Raw genomic sequence first — 14159 nt, forward strand, 5'->3', positions numbered from 1 at the left:
TCAAAACATTTACATTTTCATTTACTGTTGTATTGCTAGTCTCACGTGACCTTGCATATTGTTTATTTGTCCTATGTTTCCTCCCCCCTCATTTGTATCTTGACCTAAAGAGACAAATCCCCGTGTTCTTTTGGGGGTCGGTGAATCTGATGCCAGGTGCATGTCACTATCCGTACAAGAAGGTAGATCATCGGTAGATAATCCATTATCAACTGGACGTTTTTTGAGAATAGATCTGGGCCTTTTTCTTTTTGGAGTTCTGGATTGGCTTTGTATAAATCTAACTTGCTTGTTGGTATTACTAAATGGGTTGCTACCCTGATAGCCTAACTGATCTCATTGGAATTTTTTGATTTTTCTAGATTTGAGTTGCTCCTCAAAGTTGCTTAAATCAGTGGCCACCTTATTCAAATTTCTGGTAAAGAAGGATTCTCCTTCAAATTTCTGCACCTCACTACACAGATTTTGTAACCTCACTGATCTCAGGATCAACCACTCTATCATGGTACTTGGCCAAAGCCTCAACAAAAAACATGGTAGCTTGCTGCTGGATGGATCCCCACTGACTACTGGGCTCATCATCTGCCACACTTACATGAGGCTGTATTCTAATCCTAAACCCTCTGGATGTAATACCTTTAGCCATATAGGCCTTGAACAGCTTGGAGTGCCATACATGTAACCTTAATGACCTCATATGCTTGTGCAATTGATCAAAAGCCAATACACAGCTAGCCTCAGGACCCAAGGATGCACTACTGTTGCCATTATTGGTTGTTGTACTAAAACCAAATACCCCAAGATCCTCTCTGTCAGCTGACAAATCAGATATCAAACTGATTAGAACCATACTGTAAACTTGCAATGAATACAATACAAGCTCTATAAACCTATAACAATAAGAGATCAAGACCAAACAGTATTCCACTTATTCAAAGTATTATTGGTCACAGAACCATATACGCAAGTGAATATTGGCAATAATAGCACTTACCACAAACCAAGTAATGCTACACCAATATCAACTAACTGTGTTCAGTCCATTCACCAAACAGGAGCAATAATAGCCAAAACCTCAGCCAAAACCTGGCAAAAATTAAGTTAAAGCTACGCTCCACTATCCATATACCAGTGACTGAAAACCTTGAGCCATTATTGGAGATGGTGAGGACAAATCATTACCCATCAAGTTCAAAATAATGCTAATGGTTTGAAAGCTGACAGACCAGAATAAACAATTATACAACTCTAAACAAAAGCAATAGCAGTCACCACTATACCAAGGTCCCAAACACAATATAGGAACCCAAATAGTCAGAGCGAACCCTCCAGCAGCAATATCAAGTAATACCTTCTGAAAAAAGTATAAAATAATAAATGTACCACGAATCTGGACAACTTATTGTCAGTCCCAATAAGTTGTCCAGATTCATTGTGTGCAGAAACTGTATAAATAACTAAGCTATAAGTTTACAATGAGTAATCTATTGAAATAGAATAAGAATGAACCGATCCAAGATCCTTATATGTCAAACCATATGATAATTAATCCCTGTATTAATAAATACCAAGACCAGCTGGAAAAAATATAAATAGCAACCACAAAAAAAATGAAAACAGTTCTAAAGCCTTACCACCTGACTTGGAAAAGACTTAGATATAAAAAATTTTAGATCCTATAAATATTGGGTAAAGCTACATAAATACTGTTGTAAGCCTATACAATGCCAAGCCTATACGTAAAAAAGGCAATGCCCAAAAAGTTCTATGTAATCGACCCTAATAGGCTCAGTCAGATGGAAACATTGAATATTGTTGTGAACAATATGAAAAACACATGATTAACCATCCATATTGAAAATGAAGTGTTGTAAGATGATGATGATGTATTAATAAACAATATGAATGCTTGTTTTTTTATGCTGCATTAATTAAAATTTTTTTCAGGTCACAGTTTGCTGGCTCATTGTTTTTTTGGATGTACTTTACTTTGTGGAGCTGTGCAATTGCCTTTCATGCAGGAGGACTTGTTTTGTGGTTTATCAACTTAACAGCTTGTGGAACCTCATTCTTAGTTAAAAACTTGTATTTTTATTTTTAACTTCTAACAGACAAAACATGATAACACACTATGAGCTACAACTATAGAACTATATTTAGAAACACCTTCACTGAGCTTCATCAGGTCCATCTAACAGAGTGGTTTACACTTTGATCATTGGAAATGCCTGATTTTACGAGGTTGCCACCAGACTTTATTAGTCTGTTTTGTAACACATGTAAAAAGAGAGGCTATGTTTGCATCAGTGGGGCTCGTTCTTTGGAGCGAAGTATGAAAGCTTTATTACAGCACTTTTTCTAGTCCATCACATGTAATATGAGAAGCTGTGCCTACTTTTACAGGGCTGATTATCTCATGACATACAATATGAAAGGCTAATATTCTGTTGTATAGCAAAAAACAGTTTACAGTGCCTACTTATAAGAGGCTGATATACATGATTTGTTTGACCAGTCCCCATTATTCTCCTCTTGAATAAGTTACATAATAAAAAACCCACTATCATTAGTGTATATCTCCTTGTTGAAGTAAATCCGGCCTAGTTGTTTTGCTTAGTCCTTCAACCTGTGAAGTGACTGTTTAAGGTAAGAATTAACAACAACAAGATATAACAACAATGGAGCATTAAAATGATTATAAGCATTGGCCTTTTGTGTCAATACATTTTAAAGATATATCTGAATATAAATGTTTTTTAATTTCTCTAAAGGCTGCATGCAAATTGTACATATCTAATGTAGTTTAATTCTAAGTTTGTCTGCTTATACTTGTTTTGTATTCTGTTTTCCTTTTCATTCCTTGTTAAGCACCATTTCCTCATTTTTCTAGGCTCCTCCTCTAACCTTATTAATGCACTTTAAAAACAAACCTCTATACCACTATAATCCTTGTTGTCTTATTTCATGCATACCAGCAAAGTATTTTGAACTCATATTAAAATTATCTTGAAAGATAAGATTGTTAGTAAATATTCTTACATAATGCATTGACTTTTTTTGCTGAGGTCTGGCATATCAGACAAGAAAAATATACACTGAAGAAATGTTGGGCTGGAATTGCATACAACTTAGCTTAATTTTACCAAGAGGTTACTGTTACACTTTTCTTATGCTAAATTCAATATCTTTTGAACAACTTGTTACAAGCTTGACAATTCATAGTTGCATGTTTGCTTTTAACTGCTAACAATGGTTGGAGTGCAGTTTGTTTTCTAATTTCTTTGAATGTAGCTGATTTCAGAGCTATGTTTCGTCAGTAAACTTTGTAGATTTTATTCTTGATATATCAGTGTTGTATAGCATTTTAACATCTCTTTATGGAAAATTGCTTTACATCTGTTAGTTCAAAATTTCCCTATCTAACTAGAGAATTAAGTCAATTATTAAGAAAGGGCTGCTTTTAGCTAACTTTGTTGAGTTGTGTTATATAACAGTTCATTGTAAATTGATTTAGATCTGTAGAATTTGTGATTTCTTTTGAGTTTGTGATTTATAGTTAGCATACAGCATTTTGAATATTAAGATAAATTATTCAACTAATATCATTAGCCTATAGCTCCCTTTTGAAGTAAATCAGGCCTAATTGTTTCACTTAATCCTTTTACCTTTGAAGTGAATATTTAAAGTAAGAATTAGCTTTTTCGCATTTGTAGGTGTGTGTGTGTGTGTGTGTGTGTGTGTGTGTGTGTGTGTGTACTTGCATGTGCACATATGCTTTTCTATCTAACTTTCAGTCCTAGTCCTAAATGCCCCGATATTTGTAAAACTCTTCTGCTTTCTAGCTATCCTGACTGGTAATGAAAATGCTGCATATGAATTATATTCCCTAGCATCTCTCAATAAATTTTTCTGTGTTCTGCCTTTAATAACATTATATTGCTTATCAGTTGTAATAAACACTTTATCAAAATGTTTTTTATAACTTGTAAATAACAAATTTGTAATATTTTGGTCAAGTTCTGATGAGGTTCCTGGGGTGATCTGGTACTGGGCAGAAGCACATAACTTTGTTGTTTTTAATAAATTATTTGTTGTTTACATTTTTTCATGGTGCTTATTTGCAATGATAAAATCAGAATGCTTGCTGTACCATTGTGTACTTTTTTGTTCAAAAGTTTGGAAATTTACACTGGTTTATTGATTTATCTCTGGGTTTTTAGTGTTTTGTGTATTGATGGTTAACACAGCTTACCGTGATCTCGCCAAGGCATTCGACACCATTCCTCACTCGGGTATTATAGGAAAACTCACCAGTCTGAACATAAACCCCTACTTCACAAGATGGGTTGCCAACTGGCTTACAGACAGAACTCACACAGTAAGAATAGCGGGCTCCAGGTCCGACTCTAAACCAGTCACAAGTGGTGTCCCACAAGGCTCAGTTCTGGGATCCCTACTGTTCAGCATATATTTCTCAGATGTACAGGCAAACACAGGAGGACTATGGCTAACCAAGTTTGCCGATGACTGCAAACTGGGAGCCATAATTGACTTTCCGGCTGACACGGACATCCTTCAAAAAGGCCTTACTGAGACAGACACCTGGTGTCAAAGTCATGGCCTCAAGCTGAATGCCAAAAAATGCATAGTCATCCCGTTTGGGAAAAACAAAACACCCACGAATTACCACATAGGTGGCAGCCCCCTTAATACAGAAGAGGTAATAAGAGATCTGGGGACCCAGGTAAATAGTAATCTCTCCTTTAACAATCATATTGCCAAAGTAGTTAGGAAATCCTTCTATGTGGCCCATCTAATTACTAAAGGGTCCACATCTAGAAATAAAGAGATTATAGTGCCCCTCTACTCTTCACTCATCAGACCCATCATAGAGTACAATGGCCCATTTGGGATGTACCTCACAAGACACTTCCAACAGCTGGAAAGACCACAAAAGCACCTCACCAAGAGAACTACTGGCCTCAAACATATGTCCTATGCAGCCCGACTGAAAAAACTCCAGCTATACTCAGTGGCATATCGCTTACTCAGAGGTGATCTCTGTCTGACTTACAAAGCCATGTCCAACTCAGAATTGATGGACATGCTCCACCAAAAGAAATCTAAGTCACTGCAAGCCACGTGCTTTAGTGAGCTAAACCTCGCCACAACAATAAATAGAACATGCTGGAGGGACAGATTCCTGTCCATTCTTTGGAACAAAATTCCTAACTACATTAGGCAGAGCCCCTCACTAACACTATTCAAAAGAAACCTTGACGAGTGGATGGGTAACAGAAAATACACCCCTGGGATCACTTCATTGGCTTTGCTTGACAGAGGCTGAGTTAATTATGCAATGGGGTGGTGAAAGCTGACACACTCTGGCTAGGCTTAAAAATGCCCTTGGGCAGATAGCCTAGTACCTATCTATGAACCTATGAACCTATGATAATTTAATTTTTACTTCTTGTGTAAAGTTTAAAGCAAAGAAATCTATGTATGTGTGATATGCATAAAGAATTAGGTATGAATTAAATATCTGCTTCTAGAAGAGTCATGAATTTCTCTCATTGTTAATAAGTACTTGTAAATATCCCATCAGTTATCATGGAATGTGGCATTTTAAGGTAAGATAAATAATACCCATTGTTTTTTCACTTGCCCAGGATTTCTATTATATTAAGGATACCATTTCTGGTAAAGCAGCGTGGATAGATGTTAGAAACCTGCATGGTTAATAATAAAAGGTAAAACAAATGAGTGATCATAGACTGTAACATTATTAGAGAAAAAGTACAGCCTGGATGAAAAAGGCATGAGAGACGTTTGATACATGTAGAAGATGATTTACTTGTCAAGCAATGAGAAGATAAGTGGAAGTGGTGATAAGAAAACCAGAGGAGTCAGTAGACGTGGCAAGTTGGGAGATAAAGGAGTGGAGTGAACTTAGAGCAGTCATCACAGAAGTGCAGGCAAATCCTGTGGCAACCAGTAATGTTAAAGGAAGCTCTGGGATTTGCAGACACAGCACTGATAAGAAGAGGAAAACCCAAGTGAAAAGAGAGGTACAGACAGCAGTGAAAAGTTATGAAGACAACATAGAATCAGATGTGAACATAAATAAACTAATATGACAAGGAGAGTAGGACATAATGGAAAAAGAACACTCAATCAGCTAAATGGGAATGACAGACACCTAAAATTGCAGAACATTGGATAGGGATTCTAGGAAAAGTACAGGATGAATGAGAAAGGATTTTAGAGCAGCACGGTGAACAAAGGTTAGTGATTAGTTGTTAGTCATTAGAGATGACACAATAATTAAGCTGAGCAGGAGAACAGTGTTTATTTGAATTTGAAATCAGAATTCCATCTATATGTGCCATGCAAAGAAAAAAAAAGTCATAGCAGTAGTTCGATGCACATTAGTCAAAAGACTGAATCTCAAGAGAGCTATTCTTCAGTGATTTTCTAAAACTGATGCAGCAGGTAATGCAAAGTAAACTAGATTAAAGGAACTTGAATATCAAACACCCTCCAGACACCTTGTAAGTACATAACTGTTTATTAATGACTAAGACAACACATGTGCATGTTCTAACATACTCTTCTTCAGGCCACAGTGGCGTCGAGAGGGAATAAAATAAATGTATACCTGTGTGCTAAACAGTGTCAGACTAACAAAACAGCTGTTGAGCTGAATTAAAGCAATTAATTAGTTACCTATCAACCTATCAAAATATCAAATGATCACATATTTAATCATGGCTTTAGGGAAGTATAGTATTTTACCAAATTTTCATACCAGATTCCATTACAGCCTAGCTTCTGTGTTTAGAAAATGTTGGATTCATCATCAAAGAAGACCTGTGTGTATGTTCCAATGAGTGCACAGAATTAAAACTGTAAATATATCTGACATCTACCCCAATGCCAGTATGAAACACCATTCATATCTGTGTTCACAGCATTATGTAAATTCACTTGAATTTTTACTTTCAAGCTACATTTTGTTCTACCTACATAGAAAGAACAAGAAAGTACAAATGGCTATATAAATAATACTTTTTGAGTTTAACCAATAATAACTATTATTAAAATATGTTTTCCTAGACTCTAGATTACCATCTATCCACAACCCCTTTTTCCAATTGTTTATATGGGATCAAGGTATATCTGCCTTTAAATAATAAGTGACATTCAAAAGTTCCTAAGTGTTTTTTTAATGGAAGAACATTGAAACGTTTATTTCTATATAAAAATGTGGGAAATCTGCTGTAAGACTTTCCACTAGTGTGGCAATAGACTTTCTCAGTTTCATTTGATGGTATGTTCAGGTGTTCCACTAGCATTATTGTAAGCTGAAACTTACTTGTTATCAGGCCTTGAATCTGACTTGACATCATCCCACATGTTGCATGTATATTATTAATGTAAAACATAATATTGCTATTCACAGTTACATATGTAACATTCTGCTTCATTTCAGTTTATACTTTGGGAAAAACTCATTGAATATTATTAGTTATTCATGCCTATAAAAATTTACTCAAGGTTCTCAAATAGTGTCTTCTGGAATATATGTTAAAGAAAGGGTGAATGACAGCATTTATAATGTGAAACATCAGGGTAGTAGCTTTCAGAAATAACTGTGACTCTAAATGTCTACTATTCATGCATATAGTAATATCAAGGAAACTCATTATATAACATCAGCCTTTAAATCTAATTTCCAATGGTTTATAAGAATATTTCAGTAGATGTGTACATTTTATCCAACTATACATTAGCTGTCATATTACAAAAGAAAAGCATCATAGCTTCATATGTAAATACTAGGCTGTCTGCACTTGTGGGCCATATTAAGCCTAACCAATTTTCTTTTTGAAGTTATATTGGGCTTATACTTCCCATGGTTGACAATTTTGTATCACCCAGTGAGAATAACTGAGATCATACCATAGCTAATTTGCATGGGATAAAGCATTTACTTAATACCTCTGTCCATTAATGGTAGAGGAGATAGTTCTGGGATAAATTTTCTATTTCCCATCCGTAGATTCGGGTCTACTTCACCCTGTCGAAGGCCGACAATATCGAAGATGATATTGTCAGCACCAAAATGTCGAAAGCAAAAGTCATCGTGTGTGTAAACGGAAATCTCCGTAAGGGGAGATTTCTGTTTACTGCAATGTAGTGCGATCTTGGAGTTGGTATATTTAAGTAGCGGGGGTGGGGGGTGATAGAGCAATTTGTGTGGTGTTTGGGTGCTTTTTTTTTTTTTTTTTTTGTGTGTTCGATGTTCGGGGGTTTCGACATTTTCGTGTCCATTATTACACTGTCGACAGTTTGAGTTTTCGACAGCGTAATATAAACCCATAGATTCAAGTTGCTTGAGTATTGACAAAGGTGAGCTTTGTTTTATGTGGATGGGAAGTCTATTTAGTGCAGTGGTATCCTCAGTGACATAAACCTGTCCCACCAAACTGTTGTGTTGATATTGCAGAACAGGTTTAGATCCCCAGATCAAGTATTTCTGATGAAATCTGACTTGCTGATATGCAGTAAATCCATCAATAATGGGACAAAGAATGCCCTGCATGTATCATGAGCAAATTTACCAAACTGCTTTGTATTTTTTAAAAATGTACATGTTTAGACTTATTAGGAAAGTACAGTAATGATATAATAATCTATGGGAAAACATAAAAATAACATGATGGAACACATGGACTGGTGCTTCGGATTTGGAGAAAATGGCCTGAATTTGAACAAAGAAATAAATGTGATTTTATTGAACGTGTACTTGAATGTCACAGTTCATTTTCTGAGAAAATAGGTTGATTCTATTCTTGAAAGTTGAAAAAAAAAACATATGTCACCACATACAAATACCAGAGGTAAGACAGTTATTAGGTATGAATAATCAGAGCTTGTGTCTTATAAAATATATTTATGTGACACTTTTTGTCTTACGTTTACATGAGAAAAAAAAAATTTCTGGTGGCATAAATATGAGATAGTAAAGGCAAAGAAAAGTGTGAAGATGAACTTATTCCAGCACAATGAAAAGACCAAAAGCAACAAAACCTGTAATATCCAAAAGCTTTCCAAAAAGGGTGTAATGAGCTCTCCACGGAGTCCTCTTTTATATCATAAACAAGTGCAGCATCCATATGCATGGCCTGCAGAGTGTAGAGTTGGTACACTAAAAGAAATCCTTATACAATGCAAAAGCCATATAGAAAAGCAAGTCATCTAGAGAACTGCAGTTAACAGAGCACATGTGCAAATAATGTGGGCTAGTCCAATAAAACAGTGAAACACAATTCCAAAATACCAAGGCAGGTTACAAGAAGTGGACGAGTAAAAACACCAATATGCTTACATTGAGACATAAACAATTAACACAAGGGAGTCCTCTGAAAATGGAAGGAGTTGCATTACATACTTTTCAGCTGTCCAGACTTTTGCAGACTGTTCAGATTGTTGCCTCATAATTTTGGTCTGTTTCTCATAAAATTTCTACTTTTCTGGCAAATCAGGTAGGACTGACCACTAAATAATGACATAAATTTGAGTTTTAGACTTCATAACTTTCAGAAAATGAATGGTAACACAAAACCCTTTATTATAGCTACATTCTAAGTTTATAAGAGCACTATTTAAAATATGTCCCTGTGTTTTTAACCTTTGTTCCCCATTATTTCTGGCTTTGTGCAGATTCTTGTGCTAAGAGGTTGAAAAGTGTGGTTGCATATCCCAAAACTACTTCCCAGTTTTGTGTCCCTACATGTATCAACGTCCATAAACACTTGTAGGAATTTATAAGAGGCACCCACTGGCCATTCTACATTGCAAACAAGTATCAAGGATTTTTTGCATGTGAAAGCCCATCCCTGGTATGGGATTAAACATAGTTAGCCAATCAAGTAACTCCTAAGAACACGTGCATTTGCATAATCATATTTAAATGCCAGGTGGTATGCATGCACCATCAGAGAACACCAAATATTTGTAAATGGCATATATAATGCATTTGAGTCAGAAATACAGGAGTATCACCCATGTCACACCTGTTAAACTTGTGCAGAAAGGTACATCATATACCATACCTATTACATCAAACATAGAGCTATTTGTGATACAGAATTTTAATATTAACGTGATCCAATGTCAACAAGCACAGTTACACAGTCTAAAAGGACTGTAGTAAAATGTACATAAATTCCCATGTCTGTAAGGCCCCCGCATGCGCAGGGTAGGCACATATACAAAGAGAAATCATGCAGCCAAAACATGTGTATAGTGTCCAATGTGTGATGATAATAATAATAATAATAATAATAAAAAAAAAAAAATATATATATATATATATATATACCTACTTGTTAGCCGGGTAGGCCCAGTGGACACAATCCCTTTTCAGGGGTGATGTGGGAACTATGTCTGGTTAGGTGACTTACTCAAGATCATTCAGTAGGTAAATGATTGTTGAGGGCTGATGGCTGAGTGAAACAAAGCCTATACCACTGGAGCTACAGCTCATAGCCTTAATTCTCTGCAGCAATTGCCAGTCTCGACATGGCATGGTCCACTGCACACTTATTGTGAAGAGAGCAATAGCCAACAGTAGCATTATTTGTATATGTTTTGTGAAGGTGACAGGTGTTCATTATCATGAATAAAAATGGTAGAAGTCACCATAATGCCAAAATTCCACAGAAATTGGTGGTGGTGCTACTTAAATAGGAGACAAAATCATCAATTGTTTCCATCTTACCACGCCACAAGATAAGGATGTCATCAAGGAAACGCACCCATAGGATAATATCTTTCATAAAAGGGGAATCAATACAAACTTCCTTTCCCGTTCTGCTAGGACTAAGTTTGCATATATGGGGGCACATTTTTCCCCCCTTAGCCATACCAGATTTTTGTTTAAAATATTCCCCCTCAAAGGAAAAAAAATATTGTTCAATGCTATATCCATCATTTCCATTAATAAATTTCTTTTAAAATTGTGAATTCCATCAACATTAAATGCCACAGTATCCCCAGGCATAAATGACAATTGTTCTATGACTAGTGTATTAAAATGAAGGTCTATTCAAATGTGAAACAATTTTTAAATGTTTTATTAATATTTTTTATTATTTCCCTGTGTGTATATGATTAGCGAATATACTGTTTGAGGAATAACATTCAATACAGTTTTTATGTTTTGTACTATGAATGTAGGCAGCCTGACTTTGCTTCTCTAAATGTGACTGATTTCTAGTTAATTAGTTGTGTTAATTGGTTGGTTTATACTATATATATGTTTTTTATGTGATACAACAACGACTCTGATGATGCCTATATGACACAGGTAAAACAGCTAAGTCTTGTTGGAATTTTGGTGTTGTGGTGACTTCTCCTGTTTTTATTTTAGTTTAGATATCACCCTTTGTCATTTTTTGTGGATCATTATCATGAAGTTGTGACCAGTGTCACCAACCAACACACCTTCACCTAGGTCACAGTCCTGCTTGTGCTAATTTGTATCATCATGTATGTATTCCATGCATTCATAGCTGTGTGCTGGATCATAAATAGTATATTTCTATGTAATGCTGACCTGTGTCACACCTTGACTTGTTTGACTGTCTTGGAAGATATACAATAGTATGATGGTAGCTCTTTCGTGGGCACTGTGCCGTGCAGGTACATGTGTGATTCAGCTACCTAGCTATATGAAACATTATGAATCTGACACAATACATGACATTCAGCTTCCCACAGATAGCAACATTAACAGTTTTTAGTGTTCTGAAGGATGTACCCACTTTGAACCACACAGTAAAGCCATGCTGATATTACCTTTAAATTCTTGGTTGTATCCTTGGCTAGTAGCATATTGTATCAATGGGGCCATTCACATATACCTCTGTGGACTGTCAGCTTGAATTCCATTTGTGCAGCTCATAATCTTCATTTGCTTTATGTGCTACAGGTGTTGCTTTGTGTAAAATATATTATTATACTGTGGACCTTTCATGAAAAAAACTATAGCACAGTACATGCACCAAGCAAATTACAAGGAAAATAGCAAGCAGACTGAACACGGTATTTATAAATCTTCCTATCTTCTAATATACCAGGAAAAGATTTGCACACTACAAATAAGCAAAGTGAAAGAACATTTTGAAAGACTGTTAAATCAGATTAGGCATTTTCAAGAGGGGGGAGGGTAGCCTAATGGTTAAGGTGTTTACCTTACAAACACAAGGTACAGGGTTTGAATCTCACAGGGGATAATTGGCTAGGGGGTTTGAATCTCACAGGGGATAATTGGCTAGGCTTAAAATGGCTCGCAAGAGCAGTTAGCCTAGTACTAACCTATGAACTTAAACTACCAAAAACAGCTTTGATAACTGCCAACATTTTATGGGCTTATATCTAGTTAGGTACTATTTGCTTGAAATGACTGATGAGTGATGAAGATTTTCTTGAGAGGACCCTCTCTAATCAAATTAGATTATGTAGTAATAAGAGTTCTACACAAGATTACTGCAAGGTTTGGAATACCAATGTAAAAGGCAAATAATAATCTGTCGTTTAATGCTTCATATCTCAAACTCTTCTGTGAACAAACAAAGATTAACAAACAGAAGGGCAACTTGATTTTGACCATCTAAGGCCAGCTTTGAGAGAAAAAATTGCACAGGACACTAAGGATAATCACAAGGCTTTCTTTAGTCATGTTAGGAACCTGGGTGGGAATTCCCAGATATGCTCAGAATTAGTCCAAAATGACAAAAAATACACCAAACCCACAGACATTGCCAACATCCTAGCTGACAGGTTCAGCGCAAACTTCTCCCCCCCCCCACACCAAAAGGGCAGATATCTATCCCAGCAGAGTGCTGCCCCCCTGACATCTCAGATGCTCAGGTAAGAGCCACCCTCTCCAAAGCAAAAACACAGCATCAATGGGACCAGACGGTGTCCCGGGCTGTGTCCTACATGAACTCCAAGAAGAGCTAAACCCAAACATAAAACTACTGTTCAATCTCAGCCTTACTACAGGATATGTACCCAAAGAGTGGCGTACAGCAACAGTCCCTCTCCACAAAGGTGGTGCCTCAACGGATCCTGGAAACTATCGCCCCATAAGCCTGACTAGCTTGGTCTGCAAAGCTATGGAAAGGATCATCATGGACCTCATAAATAAAGATATTGGGGACCTACAGACACTGGATCCTACCCAGTTCGGCTTTGTTAAGGGCAGATCCTGCCTCTTAAACCTGGTTGATTTCTTTGAAACAGTCACCAAGGCCATTGATAAGGGGAAGTTGGTCCACACAGCCTACCTGGACCTCGCAAAAGCCTTCGATACAATACCCCACTCGGGCATTATAGATAAGCTCACCAGCTTAAATATAAACCCCTGTGTCACTAGATGGGTTGCAAACTGGCTCAAGGACAGAACCCACATGGTTAGAATTGCTGGATCCATGTCAGACTCCAAACCAGTTACAAGTGGCATCCCACAAGGCTCAGTCCTGGGACCTCTCCTGTTCGGTATATATTTCTCGGAGGTACAGGCCAACACGGAAGGACTGTGGCTGACCAAGTTCGCAGATGACTGCAAACTGGGCACCATAATTGACTCTCCAGCCGACACAAGCATCCTCCAAAAGGGCCTCATAGAAACAGACAACTGGTGCCAGAGCCATGGCCTCAAGCTAAACGCCAAAAAGTGTATAGTCATCCCCTTTGGCAAAAACAAAGTGCCCACAAATTACCACATAGGTGGTAATCCATTAAGTACAGAAGAAGTAATTAGGGACCTGGGGACCCAAGTTGATAGCAGTCTCTCATTTGACAACCACATGGCCAAAGTGGTTAGAAAAACATTTTATAAAGCCCACCTAATCCCATAATTGAGTACAATGCCCCTTTTGGGATGTACCTTGCCAGACACCTGCAGCAACTGGAAAGACCCCAAAAGTACCTCACCAAGAGGATCAAAGGGCTTAAACAGATGCCATATGCTGCCCAGTTAAAGAAACTCCAGCTCTACTCAGTGGCATACCACCTGTTCAGGGGTGATCTGTGCCTGACGTATAAAGCCATGTCCAACCCAGAATTAATGGACATGGTGCACCTCA

This window comes from Protopterus annectens, chromosome 4.part0 (genome assembly GCF_019279795.1).
Source record: "Protopterus annectens isolate FY-2018-M chromosome 4.part0, PAN1.0, whole genome shotgun sequence".
NCBI lineage: Eukaryota > Metazoa > Chordata > Ceratodontiformes > Protopteridae > Protopterus > Protopterus annectens.